General features: G+C 43.3%; 1 long non-coding RNA gene across 10 annotated transcripts in view; it reads left to right on the top strand.

Moving 5' to 3' along the window:
* Nucleotides 1–24,961, top strand: part of LOC120837390 — a 77,937-nt gene that overhangs the window by 26,348 nt on the left and 26,628 nt on the right. For 4 of the 10 annotated variants that reach the window (XR_006077652.1, XR_006077653.1, XR_006077651.1 and 1 more), the window contains 3 exons: nucleotides 14,022–14,103; nucleotides 18,637–18,708; nucleotides 20,515–20,753. This is a non-coding gene — a long non-coding RNA (uncharacterized LOC120837390). Of the gene's footprint in view, nucleotides 1–9,466; nucleotides 9,525–10,166; nucleotides 10,211–14,021; nucleotides 14,104–14,201; nucleotides 14,655–14,729; nucleotides 14,766–18,636; nucleotides 18,709–20,514; nucleotides 20,754–24,961 lie in introns of those variants that run through there. The other 6 variants (XR_006077648.1, XR_006077656.1, XR_006077649.1 and 3 more) reach the window with 5 other exon arrangements.

Here is a 24,961-nt window from a genome sequence, read left to right as displayed (position 1 = left end):
TGCCAGCATTCTGTGGAACGCCCAGGCAGGAGGTGTACAAAAACAATATTCAAAGACAAGCGGAAGTAGTACAAACAAGCAGACAGCGCCACTGCTCAACAAAGTGCGAGAGTAGTGCTTCAATAAAAGCATCTAATGATCTCAAATCAAAACACTTTCAAGAAGCTTATTCCACTCACATGTGGTTCTAGGAAAAAAGGATGCTTTGAACAAAGTGGTTCCACAAAATGGTTCGACAAGTGTTAATTGGTGTTTTCCTCTCATGGGCCTTGTTTCGTTAAATGAAGTGTAATCACAGAGACGCAGTCGCAAATTACCCTATATCATATTATAAAGAAACTTCAGCCGTCCGTTTTTCTCTGGGTTGCCAAATCACTCAATCCCGATCTTGGGTACAAATCTGAAACTGATGACATAAAACCATAATGGTTGTACACAAACTGCAATGTTTTTTTTTTTTTGCACAGTCTGTAACATATCGATTGACAGCTTTGTATGAGGGTCACATACAATACATGCATATTCTAGCATTGGTCTTATGATGGTTTTATAAGCAGTCAGTTTAGTTTCAGGTGAACACAGGTTAATATTTCGTCTTAAAAACCAGAGCTTCCGCATTGCTTTACGAGCTATAAACTCAATATGTGCACTTCATGACAAATCAGAGGTAATTAAAGCTCCGAGGTATTGATATTGGTTAGCAGTATCGAGTGGTACTCATTTGATAGAATATGTAAAAAAACAAAGGGTTGTTCTTCCGCGTCAAGGCCATTTGAACACGCCTTTTAGAGTTTAGAACCATATTCCATTTTATGCACAATGCATGAACCAAAGATAGACATTAATTTAATTCTTCTTGATCAGACGGGTTGTTTACCTTGGCAAATAAAACACAATCGTCAGCAAAAAATCGGCTTTGTACATTGGGGTGGTGTATCTTTGAATCGTTAATAAAAATTGAAAACAAAAGTGGCCCAAGGACCGAGCCCAGGGGCTCGTCCGAGAAAACGGGTGACTCGGGGGGGAAAAAACAGTCAACACTAACACACTGCGTTTAGTGTTTCATTCTCCTTGGATGCCATTTCCTATGTGTAGTGGTCTTGCATTAGTATTTTTTGTCTCCCTTCTGCAAAAACACCCAAGTTTAATTAAGACCGGGTTCTTTCTTATACATGCAGGTCTTGGTGGCAAGCACCAGCCAATCAAGGCCAGAAGTTTGCTCTTTGCCGCTCATCGCAAGTGTTTTCAAGGTGAGTGATTGATGCCTATCTGGGTTGTGTGTTTTATTCCTCACAGACACTCCATTTCCGGTCTTTATAGTGGTCTTGTGTCAGGCTTTTGTGTCTGTCTGGCCAAAGCATCTGTATTAGACTAAGACTGGGTTCTTTAGGACATGTGCAGGTATCCTTCGCAGCAAATGGCTGCCAATCAGAAACACGAGTTTGTTCTCGGCCACCAAGAGCAAGTATTTTCAAGGCGAGCTATTGCCCGCCTATATATGTGATGGCTGCGCCAATTGCGCCAAACTGCACCAAGGGGCTAACCCTGCTACATTTTGTCGAAATATGGGTAATCTGCGCCGAGCCTGCGCCCAAGGGCCAATTTTGGTCGCCTTTCAAAACCGAAACTAAACTAAGTACCGTAACTGAGCATGCATGAGCTAGGCGGCGCAAACGGCCGCCCGACACAAAATATCCTGCATCAATCGTCCATGGTTTTTTTTAATGGTCTTTTCCCGCCATGCCGTCTCTTCTTTCATGCTCTCGTCGTCTCGTAAGCAATAATCTCGTCTCGCGATTTTTTTTTTTAACGATAGATGTTGGCGTGTGTGTGTGCTGCAACGCTAGCGTGCTGGGTACCAGCCATGACGTGGCGCTGTGAAACGAAACTATGTTTTGGCGCGGCGGGAGTTGCTTTTTGAGCTGAAGCTCTCGCTCCTGAAATCAACGGCCACACGACATTGCAGATATGGAGCTTCCTAAACTGAAACATAAGGACCGCCGCATGTTCATCAACATTCATGTTCTTGTTTAAAATATACGCTGCTACAAAAATCCCTCTCTAACTCAAAGACTGCTGTGTCGAAGTATTGATTACCTAGGTTTCTCTTGGTGGGCTTTCTTTCGAGAGGGACCCCGGTACGTGCAAAATGTGTTCTGAAGAAAAGTTGAAGTGAGCTAAAGCAAGGAAGGGAATGTCCGCACGCTGAACCCGCAGAGAACGCTTGTTTGTCTCGAGTTCAGTCGTTGCACAAAGCGACCCTGGCTCGCGATGTCTTGTATCAATGCGCTCAGGTTCTTTTTTTCTGTGTTTAGCTCGTACCTCGCCTGCCGGCCTTGCAAGCACGCGGCGCTGGACTCTTTTTTTGTCGCATGCTGGGCAGTTACATTTTGCATAGATTTTTGGCAACCAGTTGGGACGGAGAGGAGAGGCATGCTTTCGGTTTCGATTAAACAGCCGTTTCGCTCGCGCGACAAAGCACATGCACCTGCAAGCCTGCCGGAGTTGCCCTCACGTGCATGCAAACCAACGATGCGAACATAATTGCACGACAGAGGCACCAGTTGGGACGCTTGCAATTTAGTGTTTTACATTTAATTACTTTTGACGAAAATCTGGCACGTCGGCAATCAGTAAAACGGTGGCAAGCGGTTTTTCGGAATTGCTTGGCAATGCCTACAGCACTGTACACTTGTGGGATGTCGCAATGTCTCTTTGGGGACATTAAAATTGGACATTCAATACTACCCTAAGCTAAAGCAATGCTTGCTCCAGCTTTGCAGAATGTTTCCAAAACCAAAAAGAAATGTGTCATGTCATTGGCATTTCAGTTACATCTTGAAAGACTCCCAGGTGGCCAAACTTGACCATAATTGGTTTATTTCGACGAGCAAGATTCCCTTCGCGTGTCCAGCATTTAAAACAAATATTTTTATTTTTATTAGAATATCTGCTTTAAAAGCTACTTTTGCTGCTCCAAAACACTGTTTTGGCTGCTCCGAAAGGTGCTCCAACACGGCTTAGGCCAATCACATCACTGCTATATGAGTTTCAGCATTTGTCAAGGAGCGCAAAAATCAAAGCCCGGGGGTTGGCCATTGCAAAAATGTTGACTCGGAAGCGCATAGGGAGGAAGCTTTACAAAAGTATCCACCTGCCTCTACAAGTGAAACCGAAACTAAGAATGTGGGTTCCATTTGAAAAAAAAATTGTCAGCCCGAATTAACTCAAGGCGGCACGGAGCAAACAAGCCACGGTACTAGTAGGCTTGGTTCAGGCTTTTGTAGGGGTGGTCGATGACTCGGTGTTTTCTAAAAAGTTATCTTTTTCTAAAAGTGTGGTGGTCAAATATTCGGGGATGGGCATTGAGTCAGGATCTTAAGGTAAAAATTTCATCCACATGCCGGGATTCATGTGCCTTAGGGGGACAAGGCCTTCAAAATTTTAGGTTCGCAAAATTGGTGCATCAGTATTGACGTCTCATTTTACATCAGGCCTCTCATTTTAAAACTCACTATAAATGACATGTCTAAAATTCGTTTGGGTGTACTTCCTTCCAGCAAGTATATGGTTCTGTCTCAAAAGGTCTAATCTGATGTTGACTGCACCTCAGGTCTCCACCGACAATTCATCAGGACGAGACCCAACCGGGACATTAGGGATGAGTGGCTTAAGCAAGGAAGGCTACATATACGACAGCTTCTTGCGGACAAGAACCGAAAATAGATAGACGGTGGATGTTTCATTTGCTATGCCTTTTGGCATGCACATTCTGTTTGTTATGATTGAAAATTCCTGCAGAGTTCAATTTCAACTATTGTAAAAAACCGAGCATGCGCTCAGATCGCAGAAGCGCCTACCCTCTGATTCGAAACGATCCGCAAATAAGCAAAGGGCATACCAGACACCCATACACCTGTTTTGAGCCATGCTCAAAATATTAAAAGAGCACATAAGCGCCAGGTGCTTTGGCGTCTTTGCCACAATGGCGCCGGTTGCAGAGCTGACAGACCTGTGAGTGGCACAAGCCATGGCATGGCCTTTGGGAACCAGGGAATCGAGATTTAAAAAGTAGCACAGAAATTGGAGGCGGGGGGTGAAGGTGGGCAGAGTTAACAGAAAACAAGGATGAAGGAAGTTCGTCGCATGAGGCATCTATGTCCAGTGCATATAATTTTGAGTGTGCTGTAGTTGGCTACTCAAAAAAATTGTTACTTAAACGTAACTAATCGCAAATCTCTTGCAGTTTCCACGGCCCACAAGCCTACAGGCTCCAGTTCATTCTTGTTCAAAGGTGAGGATTCTAGATTTTCTGGATTGCTCTGAAGCAGCAATACTGAAGCCAGACGAGCGGTACGGCATATTTAATTGACGGAGCCCAGAACGACTGGGGACGCTTTCACTGAAGCTTGTTTTGCTGCAATACACGCTTGTATTGCAGCAAAACAAGCTTCAGTGAAAGCGTCCCCAGTCGTTCTGAGCTCCGTCAATTAAATATGCCGTATCGCTTGTCTGTCTGGCTTCAGTGTTGCTGTAGGCGACAAAACATGTGCCAAGTTTTGTCACAAGAGGCATATTATGTCACGCACATGTAATTTTGATTTTATCCGGCTTAGTGTGCTGTAGGTGGCTGGTCAAAGAAATTGGTACTTGGACGCAACTAATCGCAAATCTTTCTGGCAGTTTCCAAGGCCTAAGAGCCAGCAGGTCCCAGTTTGCTTTTCCTCAGAGGTGAAAATCCCAGATTCCCGAAGCAGGAATACTGAAGCCAGACGACCGGTACAGCATTTTTAATTGACGAAGCTCAGAACGACTGGGGGCTCCTTCATTGAAGCTTATTTTTCTGTAATACACGCGAGCGCTATTGACGTATGCCTAGTTACGTCGCAAGAGGTTATCTATGTCCCGCGCATGTAATTTTTTAAATCTTTCCGACTTAGTGTACTTGAACGTGACAGCGCAGAAAAAATCGAACTCACACCAGACACTCAGGAAGACAAGCACACGCGCTGAACTTACAACTCTTGTGTATTCGACTGCTTCATTTTTCTCTTCAGCGTCTGGGTTGACTTTTCAGAACGTGATAAGTAGAAGAAGTAGCACGAAATACAAAGGAAAATTCTAAAGAGAAGGCAAAAGAACAGTAAAAGAGAAGACAAATAAAGAAACGGAAGAAATGTCTATACGAAACACATTTACAAATCGTCCCTCTCCCTCATCGCTATCATTTAGATAGAAATTGCTGCTCTTTGGTCGACAGCGCTATAGAAGGACTACTTACACACTTGTCCTTCAGCTGTGCTATCCTTTCCGCTTCCATTATTTCTCTAGTCAATGCGTCTCTACTCCTACCTATTACAGAACAATTTTCAAAATGTGCTATACAGCCACAATCGCGACAATGGATTCCCAAGTGTCCAGCTACGACTCGGTGGGTGTTATAAAAATGCTCTCTTAAACGATCATTCAAACACGTTCCAGTCTGGCCTACATACTCTCTAACACATGAGAGTGGGACAAAATATACAACTCCTTCAGTACAATTTACAAAGCTCTTTTGGTGCTTTTTCGAACTACCAACTTCCCGGTGTGCCGATCCGTTTACCTTCCTGCACAGGCTTAGAAGCTTATTTGGTGCTGAAAAAGCAACATTAATGTTAAGGCAAGACACTGGTTCTAAAATTGACTTTTTTGTTTATTAATGGATTATAATGAAAATTAGTGTGTATATGTGTTTTGGCTTCCTCTTTTCAAATATACAATTAGTTCTGCAATATCTCAATTACTTTTTGAGTTATGAAGAAAATAATGAAGCCTAATTAGGTCATTTCTTACGACTCATTAAGGAACTTTCTAATACGAATTTTTTTGCATAAGTGATATGGATTTGTAGCTAAAGACCTGTCATGCAAGATGATGCTATTTATATTTTTGTAAAGATAGATCATTGTATAAAACTAGTCTAATTAGGTCAAGTACACTATTTACAAAGCTTAACGAGGTCACATTATCACTAATAATAAAATTTCGGGCCCATACTGTCATACAAAAATAGCATCACCCTGCAGTTCACTTCTTTCTGAATTCAACGGTATAAAGTTTATAGAAATCCTCGAAGAATAATCTCATGAAAACAACCGTAAGGCTAGGCATGTAGACAAAAAATGCGAAGCTGAGAAAATTGCAGTTGAAGTTTTGACACTCATTGCATAAAATTGAGTAAGATATCCCATGCAATAATGTTCAGCAATATGAAGCATAGTTCTATCTGAACAAATTGAGATGAAAAATTCTGCAATCCGTTCACAAGAACCTTTAGAAATAATATAAAACTGAGAAATAATGTCTGCAATGTAAAATAACGTTATAAAAGAATGAGTAGACTCTATAAGGGACAACGGGAGGAAGCACCAAGGGTTGCACGTTCCGAAAGCAGATTTTGTTTGGCCCTGAAAAGGGCCTTTGTTCGTGTAGCACTTGAAAGGGGAGCCCCTCACAGCTGTCCAGGACTGTAGTCCCCAGCTGTTCCAGTTTGGTGTTGCCTGGAGAACCTCTGCTTTGCATTGCTGCTGCTCTGGTGGGCAGTGTTGGCCTTACGCGGATTGTCCTTCTCCATGCTTTGAGAGCTTTCATGTCCACTACAATGAACTGTGTCCCAGCGTCGCGCGTCTGGCCTCCTGTGGTGACGCCGAGAAGGTCTAATTTGCGCCGGGCCGCCGACTTTTCCGATAGCGCACGCTTGCATTCGTCCGATCGTGCGACTCGTTGCGCCTGCTCGGCCGTGGAGTAGTATGCGGTGTCGACACGAACCGCGCTCGCAAAGCTCGACAAACTGCCGCTGCTGCATGGAGTCGCGATGTCTCCGGCTGATGTTTCCGGAAGATCCAAGGCATCCGGCGGTGCCGATCGCGGTGGCGCACTTGCAGCAGACAGCTTCGGCTTCTTGTTCCACGGTCGCTTCCTCTTCCTTCCGAACGCTTGCCGCGTGCTCGATTTCAACCGAGCGTCGTCCGGCATCTCGAGAACTCGAAGCGAAACAAAACAAAACACGCGCGACTTCGTAGGAAAACGAACCAACAATATTCAACGCAAGCGTGCAAAAGGGAACTAAAACGTGCGCTCGACCACGGAGGAAACAAAGCAGACAGGCCTAAGGAGACGGGCGGAGACGAGCCCAGGAGCAGACGACGCACCTCTCGCCAGCGCGGGAACGGAAAGGAGGAAAGGAGAAAAAGAGCGGCGGGGCGCGTTTAGGCCAATAGCAGGGGCGCTAGGCGCCGCGCGTGCTCTGACGTACGGGCACCTTGCTAGCAGGCCAATGAGAGATCGCAATTGGGGCTTTCGAAACCCGCGGAATGCGGACGTTCCCCGATGTTGTCGCGATAACGAATGGCATGAGGACGTGGGGAAAATAAGCGGCTTTCCAACAAGACCAAGATGGCCGCGATCCGACGAGCGATCGCGAAACGCGCGGGGCGCGAAGTTCCACTTGTTTTCATTGAACTCGCTGTGTTAGGGCTCTGCGGGGACATCGTAAATATCATTTTTTTCATGTTTAGACATTGATTTCGACATTGAAACTTTGCAGGCAGGTACCTTAGACTACAATTAATCCAAATATGTGAATTTTGAAAAACGTGAAATTTCGCGTTTTTTGACCATTTTAAGACCCGCGTCTCCCCTTAATGCAGTTACCTATCTTTTTTAGACCGTGCTAAACTTTATGTATATATGGAACAACGGCCGTCCTTTTCTTTTCTGTATTGCGTTTAGGTCGTTCACCCCACCTTATTCTCTTTAATAAATCCTCTGCCACGGCTGTAAGTAATGCACTAGGATATCCTGTTGACTTTAACCTGGCGATTTGAGCATCAAAGCTAACCTTAGTTGAATGAATACATGACTTATTGCTTTTCAGACCGCGTCAGGATTTTTGCAAGGTGGTTTCCTTGAACTGCTCACCGTATATTTTAAATTATGTTTGCGTGTTGGGAGGGTAACACCTTTCTCCAAAAAGCAGGGGTATGCATTGGTTCATGCATAGTACCAGTTTTGAGTAACCTTTACCTCGCGCATCGGGGCCGGATCCTTTCACGTAGCTTAGATGCTTCTTCTGTTGTGAAGGTGTTTCGCTTTGTAGATGATTTTTTAATTGTGCTAGATTGTGCAGCTAAGGACTTTCAAATATTAGTCTCTAATGTTCTTTCCTGTTGTAAATCCTGTATAGATCCACCAGAAATCACTCATGAGCTCTCCACAGAAGGTTCCTTACAGTTCTTGGACCTCAGATTAATTTTTTCGGAGCATCATGTATGTTGGTCATACAAACCGAGAGGGAAGAAACCTCTTAATTTTCAGTCAGCACACTCCAAGCTTGTTAAGCGAGGCATTGTTAAATTATGTCTCACCAGTGTGCTTAATAAGTCTTGTATTCATTCACTTAAGGTTAGCTTTGATGCTCAAATCGCCAGGTTAAAGTCAACAGGATATCCTAGTGCATTACTTACAGCCGTTGCAGAGGATTTATTAAAGAGAATAAGATGGGGTGAACGACCTAAACGCAATACAGAAAAGAAAAGGATGGCCATTGTTCCATATATACATAAAGTTTAGCACGGTCTAAAAAAGATAGGTAACTGCATTAACATTAATGTTGCTTTTTCAGCACCAAATAAGCTTCTAAGCCTGTGCAGGAAGGTAAATGACGGCACACCGGGAAGTTGGTTGTTTGAAAAAACACCAAAAGAGCTTTGTAAATTGTACTGAAGGAGTCGTATATTCTGTCCCACTCTCATGTGGTAGAGAGTATGTACGCTAGACTGGAAGGTGTTTGAATGATCGTTTAAGAGAGCATTTTTATAACACCCACCGAGTCGTAGCTGGACACTTGGGAATCCATTGTCGCGATTGTGGCTGTATAGCACATTTTGAAAATTGTTCTGTAATAGGTAGGAGTAGAGACGCATTGACTAGAGAAATAATGGAAGCGGAAAGGATAGCACAGCTGAAGGACAAGTCTGTAAGTAGTCCTTCTATAGCGCTGTCGACCAAAGAGCTCCCAATTTCTATCTAAATGATAGCGATGAGGGAGAGGGACAATTTGGAAAAGTGTTTCGTTTAGATATTTTTTCCGTTTCTTCATTTGTCTTCTCTTTTACTGTTCTTTTGCCTTCTCTTTAGAATTTTCCTTTGTATTTCGTGCTACTTCTTCTACTTATCACGTTCTGAAAAGTCAACCCAGACGTTGAAGAGAAAAATGAAGCAGTCGAATACACAAGAGTTGTAAGTTCAGCGCGTGTGCTTGTCTTCCTGAGTGTCTGGTGTGAGATTAATTTTGCTGCGCTGTCACCGCCAAGTATGGTTCGCCAACTCGCCCAAGCTTCCATCCTATCGACTTAGTGTACTTTACGGGGCTACTCAATGTAATTGCTACTTGAACGCAACTAATCGCAAATCTCTCTCCCAGTTTGTCCCAGTTTCCACGGCCTACAAGCAAGCAAGCACCAGTTCGTTTTTCCTCAAAGGTGAGCATTCCAGATACTTTAATTAGGTGCACGGTGTAAGATAATACTCTTCAGGTGAGGACAGCGCGCTCTTGGCCACGGCCCGATGAAGTTCGCCCTTCACACTCTCTCACTTTGGTTTCAAGCAACGCCAGCAGGTGACTCGTCGACCCGTGGGCACGTTCAAGACGGCTCGTGCCGCCTTATGTACCACACGCGCAGAGCTCCAGCGAGGTTGTCACACGTGCAGAAAGACCATGGTGTACCGGGGTGTCATGACAACGAGATAATGATTTTTTGCTGTCACACAGTTCCGCCGTTTGGCCGCCGGTGACACTGTCAGTCGCGGGCACGGTGGCAGTCGAATGATGCAGTCTTTCGGATGCCCGTCGAACGAACACTATTTGATTCCTCGTGCCGCGCGTTCAGCCCCGGCGTGTCCTCACCTAAAGAGTGTATCTTTCACCGTGGTTAGGTGCAAAGCAGGAACTGTAAAGCCAGACGAGCCGATAGGTTTATTTAATTGACGGAGCTCAGAATGATCTGTGGCAGTGGAATGGAAGCTTATTTTTTCACAATCAAACGCAGACATAATTTTGAATCTATCCAGCTTAGTGAAGGATTGCTACTTGTTGCGAACTAATCACAAATTTTTATTTTGCAGTTTCTATATGGCTACAGCTAGCAGGTGCTGCTTTCATTAAAAGGTGAGGATTTCACATTCTGTTTTCAAACAGCAAGTTTTTGAATGAGGGTCCTAAACAATTAACTTTCTTTTGCAGTAAATGCCAGATCTTCCAGTTCAGGAATATGTTAAATATATTTGGTATGGATAAGCCCAGTGTTTTGCTTCTTTATTCATCATTTGACAACAACAACACTTTTTCTTTTATCACTCAGAAATACACACAAGAAGAGACTGCGTTGCAAAGAAATGTCGTGCTGAACGTGATATTCCAACTCGCATATAGTTTTATTGGTAGCCGATATAATATATTGGATTCCAATATCCATAATACGCTGAGTATATTGGAATCGTAAACCCTTATTGGATCCCCATACGACACATGGGGATCCAATAAGGGTTTATACGGTATTGGATTCCAATATTTTCAGCGTATTATGGATATTGGAATCCCATAACAAATCCTTATTGTAATACAATACAATAAATGTAATGTTTTCCAATACACTGTCTATATTGTATTGCAATACAATAAAAAGATATTGTTTACCAATATCCATAATACGCTGTTTATAATGGGGTTTTCCAATAGGGAGGGCTTTTTAAGTAGTGATTGAGCATGTGTATTCTTTATTAAACAAAAGCTGTAGTCAGCGAAGGTAGTTTATCTGACACCTTGCAGTGGTTTAATTTTCTGGATACATGTTTACAATTGGTCTATTAAGTAGACGGTTTTGTACTGGCGTGGCTCAAGTTAGGCTTTTATTGTCGGGGCCTCCCATATAAAGTCTATCATGACTCTGCCTGCTGCCGGAATGGTTCTCAAAGCCTTTCCTTTGCATAAATTGCCAATATTCCATATTTCAATGCAATAGAAATAGAAAAATGTGTATGTATGTTGCTTGAAAATTATTCTGGGATGTGCATGCATATATTTTTGCTTCATTTTCACATTTAGCAACAACAAATCACTTTTAGTCACCTGTTTGACCTCCGTGACCTGCTCCAAAACCTACTTCTACGGCTACAAAACTTATTTTTGCTGCTCCCGAGCTGCTCTAAAGCGAGCGTTTTACTGCTCCAAAACTGCTCCAAATTGGGACTTTTGCTGCTCCCAGCCCTGCTACAAAAGGCTCTAGCCCGCTTCCACCCCTGAATATGGCTAATCTGTGCCAAACCTGCGCAAAAGGACCAATCTTGGTCGCCTTTCAAAAACGAAACTAAACTGAGAACCGTAATTGAGCATGCGTTGGCTAGGTGGCACAAGACGCTGCCCGACACAAAGTACCCTGCATCAATCATCTATGCAGTCTTGCATGATTTTTCCCGCCGTCTCGCGTTTCGCACTCTCGTCGTCTCGGGAATCTCATCTCGCGTCTTTTTTTCTTTTTTTTAATATTTTAGTGATAGACGCGGCCGTGTGCGCGGACACTCCGACGTTAGTGTGTCGGGTTCCAGACTTGCCGTCATGCTGTGAAACAAAACCACGTTTTTACGTGGCAAGAGTTACTTTGTGCTCACAAAGCTCACAAAGTAACTCTCGTCGCGCGACGTCGTGTGTTGCCGTCCCCACTTTGCTGCAGATATAATGCTTTCTAAACTGAAACGCATCGACATTCCTGCTCTTGTTTAAATCATACGCTGCTATAAAAATCCCTCTTTAACTCAATGACTGCTGTGTCGAAATAATAATTACCTAGGTTTCTCTCGGTGGGCTTTCTCCCGAGAGGGACCCCGGTACGTGAAAAATCTGCCGCGAAAGAATGTTGATGATGAGAAGTGACCTAAAGCAAAGAAGGCAATGCCTGCACGCTGAACCTGCACAGCACGCTTGTTTGTCTCGAGTTCAGTCGCTGCACAAAGCGCTCCAAAAACTTCTTGACCCTGGCTCGCAATGTCTTGCATCGATACGCTCAGGTCCTTTTTTTTTGTGTGTTTAGCTTGTACCTCGCCCACCGGCCTGGCAAGCACGCACCGCTGGACTGTTTGTCGTATGCTGGACAGTTACATTTTGTACATGTATATTATTTTGGGAACCAGTTGGCGACAAAGCGGAGTGGCATGGTTTCGGTTTCGGTTGAACAGCCGTTGTCTCTGCTCATGCGACGAAGCACGTCTAGGTGCAAGCCTGCCGAAGTTGCCCTCACGTGCATGTGAACATGATTGCACGAGAGGCACCATCCACCACGCTTGCAATCTAATGTCTTGCGTTTGCTTACTTTTTATGAAGATCTGCCACGTTGAAAACCAGTAAAACGAAAGCAAGTGTTTTTTTTGTTTTTTTTTTCAGAATTGCTTGGCAACGCTTACAGCACTGTATACTTGTGGGATGTCTCAGCAGCAAAAACACAAGCAGCGAATTCCGCCCAAACATGTCGCATCACAACACAACACAAAGTGCCCTTCGTTTTTCCAGCATTTAAAACAAATATTTATATTTCTAAGAATGTGTGCTCCAAAAGTCACTTTTTCTGCTCCGAAACACTGTTTTCGCTGCTCCAAAAGCCACTTTTGCTGCTCCAAAACACTATCTTGGCCGCTCCAAAGGCCACATTTGCTGCTCCAAAACACTGTTTTGGAGCAGCAAACACCTAAGTGCAAGACCTAAGCACAAACTTAGTGGGACTTGAATGTGCCTATTATCAGTGCTGCATTTGAAATCAGAATGGCAGTGCCCTTATATCTGTCCTTTCAGTAAATTTTACATGATATAGTTCCTTAAGCATCTGTCCCTTTGCAACATGTCAGGATTACAAAATTGTCAAATGATTTTTAATAATTTTAACGACCACATTTTTTTTTCAAAGTTCAGTTTACACTTTAGGGACAGCGACCATCCAGTGGTAGTTTTCAGCACTTTAGAGACGTCTGGAGGCAAGTTGGCTCACCAGATAGCAAAATTCGTTGTCATAGCACCGTTCAAGACCAATTATTGGCTACAATTGGAGGACGACGACCATTCCGAGGTTGTTTTCATCATTTCAGAGACGTCTGGAGGCAGGTTGGCTCACCGGAAAGGGAACTTTGTTGTCATAGCACCATCTAAGATCAATTATTGTCTACAATTGAAGGACGACGACCATTCCGAGGTAGTTTTCATCATTTCAGAGACATCTGGAGGCAGGTTGGCTCACCGGAAAGGAAACTTCGTTGTCATAGCACCGTCTAAGACCAATTATTGGCTACAATAGGAGGACTACGACCATTCCGAGGTAGTTTTCATCATTGCAGAGATGTCTGGAGGCAAGTTGGCTCACCAGAAAGGAAACTTTGTTGTCATAGCACCATTCAAGACCAATTATTGACTTCAATCGGAGGCCGATGACTATCTCGGGGTAGTTCTCAGTACGTTGGAGCCATCTGGAGGCAAGTGTGGTCACAAAATAGAGAACTCGAATATAATAGCACCATTTAAGACCAATGATTGACTATGATATGGGGACGATGACAATACTCTGATTATCTTCAGCATTTGAGTTTTCTCTGGAGATCCCTCATTGCCTTGCAGAAGTGTCTCAACACCTCTCGCGGATGTGTCTCAACGTCATTCTCAGTCGTCGAAATGGATGGGCATTGGCTCCTTTATGACTGCCACTCGTGCATTCTTCATAGAACTTCTGTATCCATTCAAACGCATTTCTTTGCGAGAAAACATTTACATTTCCATAATACTGTGCACAAAGTTTTTTTTATGGATATCGGTATATTCATATATATGGAATTACTGGACACCCCTTCATATCACGAGAACGATGACTGATTCACTTGTACAAATTAAGCATGGGACAGCCATTCTTCCTAGCACCTCAGTCCCAACTGAACTGATTTAACAGATTCAAGCCTGCACAGCAGTGACTGGAGATACAGCAACCTTGTATGAAAAGTGCCGATAAGACAGTGCAGCCAACAGAAGGTGTAAGTTGACCAAAGTGAAATAAGTTTTTAATCACCCTCGTACGACATGGATCCTTCGTAACGTCTGCGTTCTGGCTCCAACTATACTTATTCATTGTTTAGTTTACTTCATGAGCCAATCTTAGTAACGGAATACATATAGCATTTACACCAAGACACTCTTTGTGGCTTTGTTTTAAAAAATGAAAGTTACATTAAAGCGGTTTTGCGCAGGTGAGGTATACGGCCAAGGGAACATAGTATAGGGGGCTAATTGTAACGATCAGTTGGCTAATTAAGTAAAATTCGTTAATTAACTTTTTAATAAATGAAAATAGACATGTGGTTCCAATTAGAAACTTGTTCAGCGTCACCTAAGGCCACTATATCAACTCTTTTTCGAAAGATATAACGCAGGGGCTGTATATTACAGCGTTCCATGAAAACGCTCAATGTGGACGCGTTTCTAGGTTTCGATTTGTTATTGCAGTGCATCTCTGCTCCCACGGTCCTGCTCGACAGTGGCTGAGATGTGCAACACAGTTGCACCCAACTTCCCTCTATGCTACAAGGTAAGCGAGGGAGTGGCTTTGCGCCGCGACTACAGGAGGAGGAGGAGGAGGAGGAGGAGGGAGGGGAGGGGGAGGGGACAGGATTGCGGGCGCAGAGATGTGCTCGGATAAGTAAGCGAAACCTAGAAACACATCCAAATTGAGCGCTTCATTAGAACGACGTAAAATGCTGCCCATGCTTTATGTTCTAAAAAGAGTTGATTTAGTGGTTTTCAATGGCGCTTAGCAAGTTTCTAATTGGAACTATGTGTCGATTTTTAATTATTTAAAAAGTTAATTAACGAATTTTAAATAATTAGCTGACTGATCGTTACAATTAGCCCCAATACTCTATCCCCCTGGCTGTATAACTCATGTGCACAAACCGCATAAGTGTAACTTTCACGGCTTTTTAAACAAATCTGTTAAGTTTTGAAAGAAACACCTGGTATATCTTTGTGTAGGTTAAAACTTTCCTACTTTGACCTTATTATGGTCATAAAAGTCAAAATTAAATGGGTTGTTAGCCTTCAGAGAGTGATGAATCAGTCAGCTATGAAATTAGACTGTTTGTGTCTCCACTGCAGAAAGAAAACTTGCCATATGCAGCATGACTGCTAACTTGGGGTCTTTACATGTAACCTTGTAACTTGACCTTCTGACTTTCTTTGTGCTGCATCAGTCATTATTTTGTTAGCTCATAAAATTGAAGATAGTTAATTTTAGGTTAGTTCAAAAAGCAAGCTGCATTACGGTCTGGTTTCTCACTTATTTTAAATAGTCAGTGTTACGTAAAGTTTCCCCAGATTGGTAAAGTTCCATCTTTCTGTGGCAGTCGTGCATTTCATTCCTCTGGTTCTATTATGCTGTTCTAATTTCTATGCCTAGGTGTTGAGGGTTTTTCTAAGTGTCTGTTAGTTCTGTCTTTTAGCAAACAAATACAAGCTGTGCCTTAGACCTAGACATTGTACAAAGTTTCTTTTCTATTTCACCTGCTCTGCCTCAGATCTCAATCATGAAAACCAACACTAGGATTATCACATTAAGCTTAGGTCATTTATGACCTACATGATTTTCCAAAATAAACCATTCAGATTCCCGATCAGCCTTCATAACCATTTCATGTTTTTGTTAGTACCTGAATTATTTCCTTAAGAAAATAGATGAGCAGATGCTGGAATAAGCAAGGCTTGAGTCTAGGGCTGGGGTCCAGTTGCTTGCCAAGGATAATTTAACCATACATATTTGTATAAAAAATTTCCAAGTGCAGCCAGAAAACAGAAATACTGGGTATTTTCATGATGCCTACTTCACAACACAACTTATGTGCATTGCAACAAAGTGCACCCCAAAAATAAAAGTAAATATTGTATTCAATTTTGACAACAATTTAAATATATCGAAGTGCAAATACAATTACTGAACGATTATTAGCTTCTACGGTACTGCAGAACATGTTGTAACATCTTACCCAGAGGGGCATGGCGTGTGAGCTGTGGCACAGTACACTGCCTGTCTCCCTAGTTGAACGTAAGGCGGTGGCTGTCTTTGAAGTATGAAAACTCACACTAGGTCATCACATTGTGTCTATGAGAACAGTCATCTCTTCGCACCACCCGCCACAGCCTGCCCTAATACAGTGCTGAGCAAATCTCGCATCTTAGTCGTTATGATTTCTTGTCGCCGCTACAAAGTGCGGTCACCAGATAAGTTTCGACTGTAGAACGACACAGTTTTCCGAAGCTAAGATTTTACTCGGGAGACAAAGAAACTTCTCTTAAAAATTGTCCTAACACTAAAAAAAAAAAAAAAAAATAGCCTTTTCGTTGCATTATTGTTTAAATGCGTTGTTCACCGCAATTTAATGACAACGGAAGAATGGGGCTACAATCGGCTGATCGCCGAGATCGTGCACTGCCGCTATTCAACGCGCTGATTGGAAAAAAGGAAATGCGTTGAAAGTAAAAATCTGACGTTTACAACACCCTGTAACGCCGAATTAGAGCACAGCTCTTAAAGAAGACGAGGGAAGGGTACTGAGGGGAGGGTATACCCCCTCTCCCTGCTCCTCCTCACCCACTCATCCTCCCTGCTACTCCTCCCCTCCTCCTCATCTTCCTTCACCTCCCCCTCACCTCATCCTTCAAGCTCCTCTCTCCTCCCCTCCTTCCTTCTCTTCCCCCTCCTCCTCCTTCCTTCCCTCCCCCTCATCCTCCTCCCTGCGCATTGCATCATGGGTAGTGTTCCATAATGCACCGTGCGGTTACGCCGACTCCACTCAAGCCGGAAGCGGGTGCCTAAGAGCTGCGCTCTAAGATAAACAAGGTTGTAAATAGCAATACGTTACAGATATGCGCAAATAACTGCATACGAATAAGCACGCTGAAATAAAAACCAATGGGAAGATGGACGTGAGCCGTGCGTGAGCCCCACATCTGCATACCTTCCCTGGTTAGGGCTAACACACACTGAGACTGGAAAGTCAACTTGAAAACGGGTCGATAAACACTTCACATAATATTTTGCATCTGTCGCAATCGAAGGTCATTCTGTTGAGGCTCTCACGCTGCTGTAGCCTAAAACACTTTGTACAACCAATTTCGTCCACCGTGTAGACCGCCACAAACCAGCCGGCATGTTTTAAATCCAGGATTAAGAAACGACCAAGTAAAGTACCCGATGTTGAGCGCTCACGATAGGCATGGTTTAGTGCTAGGTTTAGCGATAAGTGATTTTGGTGCAACAGAACAAAACCAAAACTCGGCTTAGGTTCCCTGCTAAGCTCTGATTTGCGTTAAGCTGCATTGGTGCAACTGGCCCTAAGTCTCAGACCGCCGCACCTTACTGTCACGACCAAGAAGGCACCCAAAACAGGCAGTAGAAGATGCGGGAAAGGCTGTCGTCTGCTCTCCGCTCCTTATCTGGGAAGCAGCTTTACCGCATTGCACGCGGAGAAGCCGTTGTGGCATGCCGATAGAGGCGTTCGGAGCGCTAACGACAACATGCCGGCGGAGATGACGGAGAGAGCCTAGATTTAAGAGAGGGAGCAGTAAGTGCGCCTGCATTTGATTGTTGCCTGGCCAGTCTAGCGAGAAAACTGGGCAAGAAAAGAGGGACATAAAATATAATACAGATGACCCAGGCTTTTAACTTGCAACAAAATATATATTGGCTTCAAGTTGCTTCCCAAAGCTCCATGAGGGTGTGACACAAAGAAGGAGGGGGAGAGGACGGTGAATGAGAGAAGCAGGGGGCTATGTGCCTATGCCAACAGCTAAGCATATGCAGCGGGAAGTAGTCTGCTGAGTGTCAAGTGACATGACGCCATTGGCTACAATATGTTTGCTTTTTGAAGCCTACATTTTACCTTTTTCTTCCCTTAGTGAAGGCACCTGTATTGTTTTCAAACGTGAATTCTGTTGTTTGATTATAGGGAATGAATTAGATTGTTGCACTTCCATTTTGTGTTAGTTCAATCAATCAATTAATCATTTTATTTGCACCTGTACAAGTACAAATGCTGGGAGGCAGACAAAAAGCCAACAGTTGTTTGCTTGACAAGGTATTCTCTTTCATCTTCTTGACAAAGCGAGCTACAAAAACAGCGAAGAGATAACTATCATATGTCTCAAGAGATAAAAACAGGAAAAAACAAACAAACAACAGAATGAACACTTGTAGGTATGACATTGTCGTGAAAACACTTATTGGTTTGAGAGCCCTGTGTTCTATTTCAACATAGAACACATGGTTGTGCACCATAGAAGTGGAAGTTCGAGAACAGTGATAATATGCAACCACCAGCTCTGGAAAGAAATGCTGCATGTAAAGCATACATACATTGTTATTTTCAGCAGGAGGTCGCATTTTTCGAATGTGCTCTCGCTGCACAAGCATTTATATAGCAGATGCATCTGAGGGTTCTGTACTCAATTGATAGTTATTTTTTAAATTCTGAGTATTAGAAGATTTGTACCTAACAATCCATCTTATTTTCTAATAGCACCCCAGGAGCTACTATCGCCCGAAGATGTCACAGGTGGTCATGATTCTTTGAGGCAGCGGAATTTCACCGGTAAGTTGCCCCCCCCCCCCCCCCCCTCACCGACGTTTTGACATGTGTGCTTGCCTCTAATGGCCCTTTCAGAAATTTGCATCAGGAGCTGTAGCTTTGACAGCATCCGTTGCAAGCACGTTGTCTGCAACGACCACAGTGTGTTGCTTGGACACACATTTGACACAACTTCAGCAATAGACTTTTTGCTAATTACCCAAGCACCAAGGGGAATGCTGGAAACGTAGGTACACATGCTGCACACGCTTGCCTTCTCTGCATAAAGGATTCGAGGCAAAAAACCAAAATAGGGTTTCGAGGAATGTGTGTGCAATGTGCTATTTATTTTAGATTTTTACCTTTGAACAGATTCGCTTGCAGACACCAGCACATGCAGTGTATGTTCATACATTCTCAGCATTCTCTTTTGTGCATGGTTAATTTGGGATATGGTCTATCCTGACATATATGGCAGTATATAGTGTTATTTCTGTGACTGAAGATTCTCTATGGCCATCAGCTTTTTCTTTTATTGGCCATGCCTTAAAAAACGTCTTTTCAAAGTATGATTGGAAGCAGGTAGGTGTTTTTGTTTGTATAGGCTTGATGTTGTTATTATTCCCAGGACATCAATCTTGCAGGCCTAAATAGAAGAGCAAACTGTGATTCACCGCACTAGAACTTGAATACTCCAGTCTCACCGCATTCTTGTGTTGCAACTATAGAAACATACAATAAGTTTCCTTGTGCAGTGTATTACTGCAGAAGAAAGCAGGCATGGTTCACACACTTGCAACTGCCTACAACCGGCACGGCAGTCATAAGCATTTATAGAGGTTTAAAGCCAGTCTTTTAACCTCTCCAGCCAGAAGCAGTCGCAAGTGTGTGAAACAGCCTTTGTGCCTGTTTTATTTCTGTTAATCACTACCCCTGGAATGAGATCAGTTGTGAGCAATTGAAGCAGCACCGACCGAAACCTAGTTCAGGCCAACATCTTTATGCAAATTTTTAATGCACATTCACAAGCCTGTTGAAAGCATTTTACGTGCATAATCTTTTTCTTTCAAACTCACTACAGATATAAGCACTGCATTAGCATGACTCTTCCCTATTTGTTAATTTTTCAGCACACAGTCGCTGACCAACATACTAAAGCAGGCTCCTCTGGTCCGTGCAATTTGCTTTGTAAGCAGTCGGTCAACTGAACCTTCAGTCTATGTCCAATCTGATGTTGAGGTTGGGTATACTGTCCCTATCACGTGAGCAGATAGCTGAAATTGTAGCCACAAGGCTAGCTCCCTCCTCCCTGTGAAAGTAGGGTGTTTTTCGGGTGGCGGATCTAAGGTTTGGGAAGCCAGTGCTTTCCTGTGGCCCTTTCAACCTTCCCTTGACACTTCTGCTTGTACAGCGCATGCTGACAGCTACTTGAAGTATCTTTTTGGTTGTAACGTTTGTCTCGACCACAGTTTTCAAGGGCATAGGAGAATAGTTTCATTGATTAACCCTTAACTTGACACTGTAAGTCAAGCAGGCTGTCATGACCATGCTCATCTCTTATTGGTGCTGTATCTTCAGAGTTTAATGTATTAGCTGTTAATTGAAAGTTGGTTTTGAGGCAAGATGCCGAGTTATTAGGTTGTAAACCAGACTGAGGTTCCTGCAATTTGACTGAGGCTTATTGTGCTGCAAGATCAGTCTAGGTTCACAATACCTGGGTGGTTGAGATGAATCTTCAAAGTTTTGTTCTAATTAAATCTGTATGATTTTCTTTTTTAGCACCTTTCAAGCTAAGTAGTTAATGGTTTTTTTTGTGCCTTGTCTTTTCAGCAGTGCATCTTTAACACCTTCAGTTTCTTTTCTACTGCAAGCCTGGTACTACAGCTTGTGGCCCGTGTAGAAGAATAGAGGGGTGAAACCAAGGCTCAAGTGACTGTGGACTCATGGCCCTCAGACAGCTAGAGCACCAGACCAGGCACAGACCAGAGCCATTTATGCTCCACTTCTAGAGGATATGTTGCAGTTTGAAACTACCAAGACTCATGGAAGCTGCTGACAGGAGGCTGTTGGTATGTTCAGTTTTATTCTTTAGTGGAATTACTTGGAGCATTGTAATTATTTGTGTAATAATGGCAATTCCCTGTTAATATCTGCAGAATATAATTGTTAGATATACATCCTTAGCCATTGAAGATCTGGAACTTTCCACAAGTTCTGGTGGCAACCACATAAAATTGCAGTCATGGAAAACACCAAGCCATATAGAATTTCTGGTTCTAACTGACATCTATCGAGAATCACTCCTCTGGTAGCATACCTCTTGACTTAAAGGGGCCCTGCAATCATATTTAAGCGTCTACCTTCTTTGCGGTTTCCAAATCTATTGGGGTTCGGGCAAGGCAGCGGGCACGGAGAGAGTAACTAAATACCAGTGCGTTATATTTTAACCGGACGATGTGGAAACCTCCTCCACCTACGGGGGCGACCTGCGGTGCCGAAAGCGCGCAATTTGTGTAGTCTACTGGTCAGACCCGCTAAAAGCTTCTTTTTAGTCGAAATACAAAATATAAGTGGCGCGAACCGTTTCAGATATTTATGAAAGTACTTTTTGTTCAGTATTTTAGATCAGAAAATAAACAAATGCAGTTTATAAAGACGGAAACAAGAAATGACTCGTCGACATATCCACCACCAATCGGTGGAAAAGGCGGCGCATACTAGAGGGGTAGTGGGGTCAGGCACCGATGAGCGGCGAGTGTAGAAAGGTCTCCGATGTACGTGGCGGCGCTGCGGTCGTATACGGTTCGAGGATCCGACTGGTTCCGAGCGTTTCGAAGGCCTTTGGCGAGCAGATTTGGCTTGCGATTTGGCCGTTTGGTGGTATGGTAGCGCGAAGTGGCTGCCTTTCTGAACTGATTTTTAACTCGTGTTTGCTATCGTTGGTGGCCAATGAAGTGTCATGCCGAATCAGTGTTTAATCGTGCAGCAAGTGCAGTGCGAGCCACCCTGGCCGCCCGCTTCATACAGCCTAGCCGGAACATGCTTTAGTGGCGCCCTCTCGAGCCATCGACACGGAGTGCGGCAGCCGTGTGTGCTTGTTGAGCTCACTAATCCTGCTCTAGTTCACGACCACTCAAGCGACGAGGACGTCATGAAAGAGGGTTTTTGTGCTTGTTTTTGTATTTTTAATTTGCCTATATCTTTTAAAATAAAGTAAAATTCGTGAAAAGAACAGTTTCATTAAGATACGACATTCAGTGCACTCAGGTTCGGTGCAAATTAAAAACCAGTACAAAAGTCCTTGCAGGGCCTTTTTAAAAATCAGCCATGTAATCCCTGTACATTAAATCAAATCATTTATTGCATCTGCAAGTACAGATGTCGAAACCACGGACAAAAAAGCCAATCTTTGTTGGCTTACTAGGTCCGGGCCCCGAGAGCTTGGCAGATGGTGACGGAGATGCAGGAAAAACAATCAGGGTAATAAATGTATACAGAAAACGCGTTAACTAAACGATTAACATAACTTAATACATGTTATACAAAAAGTAGGTACATAGGTTCGGAGATAGAAATTCACCTCACTATTGTTCTATATCACTCAGCATGATATCTTCAAACATCAATAGATACACTGAGCCTAATATGCTCCTAAACAAAAATAAGCACAGATTTAGAAAGACATTATCATGCAAAATACAACTTTTGTGATTTATACATGACATTCAATTAAATTTGCAACGTAAACAACAAACCGTTGCTATATTCAGTGGTAAAACTGCTGCGCTAATTGCGCCAAACTGTGCCAGAATGAATCACCTGCTACATGCTGCTCTAAAGGCTGTATTTGCGCGCAATTTGCGTCATGTCTGCGCCGAAAGGGAGCAGTTCTCGAAAAGGAAACTGAAAGTGTCTGGCACGGGACAAGCGATGCCACTGAAAGTTAAGAAAGTAGTTTTTTTTTCTTGATGCCTAAGTAGTATGTGCGAAGAATAGAGCTACGCGAATATTTTAATTTTCTAATAGTAGTTTGAAATAATATGGTGATATTCGCTTAAAAAATTAACTGCAATATTCATACATTTCGAAGTGTTGATTGCGGTGGGTTAGCCCCCTTGAGTGCGCTTCTCCTCAAACACAGTTGCACTGCGGAGAAGCAATACCCATGAAGCTGACACAGTGATCTCGCTACCCGCTTCGCCGCAGCTCATTCGCGCGCTTATGCGAAAAGCACATCCTCAAACTAGTATGGTGCACGCGCAGGCCTAATGTATATTAAAAGAAAAAAACAAAACAAAAAAACATAAAAGTTTTGGGATCGTTATTATTACATTGCAGTAAAATCTTCAAAATTTAACTGTGACTATTATTCAAGGGTATATGTTAGAGTCCGTTGCAAGTCAAGGAGGTAGGGTGAAGGTAAGACGGGCCGGGGCAGAGGAAGCAGACGGAACACTTAAGAGAGATTTCCCCCTCTCTTCTCCAGCATTCCATCTGCTTCCTCTTTCCTGGCCCGTCTTACCCTCACCCTACCTTCTTGAGTTACAACAGGCTGTAGGCAGCAATGTTCAAAAAACCTCTGTTTATTGTTTGTGCTTTTTTTAAATTCAGAATCAACAAAAATATTTTTATATAGGCACAAAATTTTTAAAATCCCCTCTATTATGTATGGCTAGGCTCCTTTATAGGCTTAATTTTATGTCAAATTTGTCATTTACTTGCCATCCCACTGTAGGTACTGGACGTTCTGAGGCTACAGTCTATAAATATAGCTAGATTAAATTTAACTACTCATAAGTGGGCAATTAGGAACAACCTTCGTGAGTCCAGCTGAATTTTTGTTTAAGCATGGTGGAACAGTAGTAAAAGGCATGGAGAAAGGTGCAAAAAGTCTTCAATATTCAATTAAAAAATATTCGACCGAAAGAACTATTACTATTCACTTTGAATTTGCTTGAAACCCAACATCTATTTTTGCTCATGCCAAATGAAGAGTTGTCGTCTTTTTCTTTTTTTTTGCGAACGGTGCTCACATCGATCGCAATGAATAGCTACCGCTACTCGTGATCGGTTAGAGTAGCTATGTGCTCCGCTTAGCTGTTCTATGAACAGCAGCAAGTTGAATACGAGGGAGGGCAATGTGAGGCACTTTCAACCATAAGTGTCCGTTTGATGTTAAATTTGTGACAATTACGTCACTGTAATAAAACCCGCTACAAAGTAGCCGAAAATATCTTTTTACGTTAAACACAGACTGAAGATGCCATCGGTACTAATAATAGGTTAATTGAGACTTCTACAAAATTGCTGACGTATGACTGTTCAATAAATAAATAAATAAATATCTGTAAAGGCCAGGTCCTCTGTGGGCATAACACTTCAGTCTCCCAATGCTCCAACAGCTACAGTCTTTTCTATGGGCTAACTTTCGAAGAGATTGTATAAAACTTTCTGACATGAAAGCTCAAAATTGTCTGCTCCAAAACCGATTTTTTCCTGTTACAAGAACTGCTCCAAATCACCTCTTGTCAGTTTCACCACTGTATATTCCTAGACTTCTCAAAAGCATTTGACAGGGTGTCTCACAGGGCCGTACCCAGAAAAAAATTTCGGGGGGGGTTTTTGGCGACAACGGCGGCCATTTTGAAAGTGTCTATTGTCTTATTTTCACCTATGAATCATGTGCATCGGTGGTATATAATGGAGAGTTGCAGCAAACCGGAGAACCGGTCCCGGTTTGGTATCCGGTAGCCGACCGCGCCACTGCGCGTGCGCAGAGGTGGAGATTAAAATCGGCTGGCTGCAAGTGCACCGACCAGGGCCGTACCCAGAAAAAAATTTCGGGGGGGGGTCAGAACCCCCTATCTCCCCCCCTGGTTACGGCCCTGGTGTCTCATAACCACCTTATCGTGCAATGTCACAATTGATCCCTTTATTGTTGCCTGGATTTTCTAATTTGTTTCCAATCAAGTTAGCCGCCTCGGTGGCTCTGGGACGACAGCGCCGGCCTACAGATCCCCAGGTGGCGGGTTCGAATCCCGACCGAGGTGCCCCCACAATATGACGGAGGCTTATTGCGGAGAAGGCGCCGTGTAACCGAGCTTTCGGTTGCACGTCAAAAGATCCCCAGGTGGTCAAAATTATTCCTCAGTCCTCCGCTGGGGCGTGCCAGATGCCTGTCGTAGGTTTGGCACGTAAAACCCCTAAATTTGACTGACTTTTTTTCCAATCAAGTTCAATGCACTGTTATAAATAACTTCATGTGATCCAAGTCCAA

Source organism: Ixodes scapularis, unplaced genomic scaffold (genome assembly GCF_016920785.2).
Source record: "Ixodes scapularis isolate PalLabHiFi unplaced genomic scaffold, ASM1692078v2 PGA_scaffold13__105_contigs__length_92229423, whole genome shotgun sequence".
Lineage (NCBI taxonomy): Eukaryota > Metazoa > Arthropoda > Arachnida > Ixodida > Ixodidae > Ixodes > Ixodes scapularis.
Note: the sequence above shows the minus strand (reverse complement) of the source record. Positions and strands in the feature narration are given on the sequence as shown.